Consider the following 3,745-nt stretch of genomic DNA (forward strand, 5'->3'; position numbering starts at 1 on the left):
CCCCCCCCCCCCCCCCCCCCCCTTGGCCTACTACAGCGTCGTAAAGGCCTGTTATAATCAGCCCCACAGACAGCCCCAATCACTGTAAGTCGATAATACTGATAAGAGATTTGCTGAATCTGTTAGCATTTTCCTTTGATATTGGATGCAGTGTAATTACAGCACAGGCATGACAGAGCTGGATGGGCGGTGAACGGGGATTACTGTGGGCCAGGTCATAATGAGCATGCCGGCCACATGTTTCTCAGGCAAATCTCATTTTGATATCCAGTCTACCATGCTGTTTTATTAGCAGAGTGGCTGGGGTCAATTAGCTTTCAGCTCAGTACATTCAAATGTTTAAATTGATATAATGTAGCTTGCTTTATTAATTCCTTTTGACTGAGATGAAAAGACGATTTTTATCTTTTCGTATTTAAAGGAAGATCATTTGTTTATTCTTTGTCTGCTTGTGTGTTTCCTCTCTCTGCCTAACAGGGATTGACATATAGTTAGCCTGTTCCTCATAACAAGCAACTTTCCTGTCTCTCCTTCTGCCAGAGCTGTCAACCTCCTAACAAGGTGTACATATTCACAGCTGCTACTGCAGGTGAGCAGCCCAAATGAGGAGAGCCTGAATAAGATGAGAGGAAAGAGCCAGAAAACAGGTGCGTGGGTACACCACCGCTCATTCCCTGGTACCACACTGTATGTTTCCAGCCGTATAAAAGACAGCTGGTTTTGATTTATTTTGTTTTTTTAGATCAATTACTTGTAACTGTATGGGAACTCTCACTGCTCAGACAGGCGGGAGTATGACTAAGGATGGCTCATGCTAGTCTCACAGGCTATTCACACTTACTCCAACCCCCGTGGTGGTAGCGTTGCCTCTCTGCAGTGTATCTGTATCTGTTCATTCATTCATAAAAAAAGCATTAGTGACACGTAGATGAGTCATAGAGCCTAGTGTCTAAACAGGCTACGGTGGCAGTCAGGAACACTGCTACCCCTTGCCTGCTCCTTGCCTCAAGGCACTATACCCTCACCAGTCTCCCTAGTTACTCTAACGCTTACATACACAAACATATGCCATCTGTGTTTGTTTGAATACCAGCAAACCCACCTGATGTGTCAGGTGCCACAGAGCAGATGTAGCTGTAGTAGTGGGCAGGAGAGCGGTGGCGAACTGTGACTGTTCTCATTATTGAGATGCTGTTTGTTGATATACAGTAGTTAGGGCATTCTGTACTGGGATCAGTTTAATGCAGCTGTGGTTATAATTATTCACAACAACATCCATAGTATTATCGTTTGCAGATTAGACTGTTTCTCCTGTTTGTAATAACTAAAACAATAGATAGGGTAACTTTGGTATAGAAACTGGTTTTAGGTCTTTCTGGCTCTGGTTCTTGGCTTCCAATGAATTACACAGAAGCAGTTTGCAGATCTTTGCTTTGACTTTGTAGTTGAAATCCTGACATATTATGGCCTGACGGTGTTATTGTAGAGCAAGCAGATGGAGCAGGTGTGTGTGTGTGTACAATATGTGTCACACTCCCCCATGTGACTCTCATGGGTTAAATAAGGTAAAAGGGGCAACACCTGGAGTTTGTTTCCCCATTAGGATGGGCATCTCCAAGGGGATAGCCAATTAGAAAAGCTGAGCCTGGCACCTGAGTGGATAGAGATCAGAAACAGCTCATCTCTCACAAGCAAATTGCTTTCACATATACAGCATATGTGTAATGCTTATTGCAGAGGTAGGCCTACTGTATATCTGGTGTTTCCTCATCCAAACAAGAACCCTTTCTCACACTCTGCCATGTTTCTTTGCTCCCACAGCAGCCAGAGCAAAAATTCCACTCTGAAATAATATTCTCGTGAAGGCTGGTGCACCGACTCACCTTGCGGTGTGGTATTGAGTCTCCTTTGCGCTTGACTGTGTCCCTCCGTTCTTACAGCTATCTATCAGTTTCATAGCATGCAATCTGCATCCTTCCAGCCACCCACTACCCGCCCACTAGCGCTGTATCCATTGTGTTCTGTGTGCATGCACTGTAAGCATACAGTGTACATAAGCATATTGTGTTTTTGCGAAAGGCTTAAGTGTGTGCATGTTTCCTGGCCCCCTCCGTAATAAAATATAACACCCACAGCAGAGCTGCCCTGGCAATGGTAGGAGAGTGTGGAGGGTACTTGCCCCCTGGCTAGATGCTTTTCTGAGAGGGGGAGGCAAGGGCTGTGAGGGTGGTGGCGTGGTTGTAAGAAGGACTGAACGAAGGCAGGGAGGGGATTGGAAGGCGAGGAGTGGGGGCTCCTTCATACATTTTTATGACCACATAGATAAGGTCAGTAGTGTGCCATCGTTACTAGGCAACACTGTGACCCTGAGTTGGATTGAGTTGTGAAGCTGAGAAGTCAGATATTCTTATTACAACAGCCCGGCTTCGGTTCTGCTGTGTGCATTTGTTAACAAGCAGCCTGTCTCTGTGTGCCATTGGGAGAGTCAAGGCTGAGAGACCGCTTTAACTGGACGATTAACTGAGGCACTGAAATAATTAGAAGGCCATTGATTGGGTTATTACATTGTTGCAGCCATGTTGGTCATATCCATATCCCTGTCTGTTCAGATTCGTGATGATGGTAAAAGTGATGAAAAATTACGGTGGGGTGTTTGATTATATATTTTTAATGAGTCAGTTCATGTGGGGATATACTAGACTGTGGGGGTATTGATTTTTCAAGTTTTCAAGCAGAGAATGGAGGAGATGGAGACCAGGCGCATATGCAGCCAGAGTACAAATCACCAAATCCACCCTTTTCCCTCCCTCTTTTTACTTGTACTCTCCACCTTCACTCCCTTCTCTCTCCACCGCTCCTTTCTCTATCCCCTCTTTTCCATCACCCTCTCAGCTCTCCAGCCTCACTTCTGTATTTCTGCCACTCTTCCACCAGCCTTTTATTACGCTTTTTCCCCCTCTCCTCTGCTTTTGCTCGCTCCCCTGCCTCTTCCCTTCTCTCCTCCCATTTCTGTCCCCTTCAGCGTCCTAGTTTAGCATGTCAAGGTTGGCTACAGATATGCCCCTCTGTGCCTTGGGGCTAACCAATGAGAAAGTGGCTGGGGCTGCTGTAGCAGGCTGGGGTGTTAGTATCATGAATTGAGAGGGAGATGGGAAAAGGTTACTGTAGCGCATGCATGTACTCCTTTCTGCAGAGTGGAATTGAAGTTTTAAAAGGTTAAAATACAGTATTCAGGAAATGTTGGTCTGTATTACAGCTATGGCTTGCCTCTGAAATCCTGTCATATCTTTTGATGGTCATTTGAGTTAGGGTCTAAATTAGAATTGGCAATTTATTAGTTCTTCATTGGACTCCCTCCAGATTGTTTAGAATTGGCCTGAAAGACAAACCAAATTGTTGGAAATGTAAGACATTGGACAGCCACTTACTTTATGTCCTATGTTCCTGTCATAAGGTCCAGGAACTGTGTAATCTTTTCTTGATTTCTTTCTGGGTGGGTGGTGATGACAAAGGGGGGAGGAAGATGTGTTCATGTTGTGAGTTTGTATGTTTTGTATTTTGTTAAAAAGTGAGAAATAAAAAATTGTTAATTACAGAAATAATTAGTAATTTAGAGAAAGAAATGAAAGGCATAGTTCAACATTTTGGGGAATATGCTTATTTAGTTGTTTGCTGCTGATGAGAAGATTTGAAATATCCACGTCTACAGCCACATTATTGCTCCATTTTTTTGTGATTAAGAATT

Source organism: Etheostoma cragini, chromosome 3, assembly GCF_013103735.1.
Source record: "Etheostoma cragini isolate CJK2018 chromosome 3, CSU_Ecrag_1.0, whole genome shotgun sequence".
NCBI lineage: Eukaryota > Metazoa > Chordata > Actinopteri > Perciformes > Percidae > Etheostoma > Etheostoma cragini.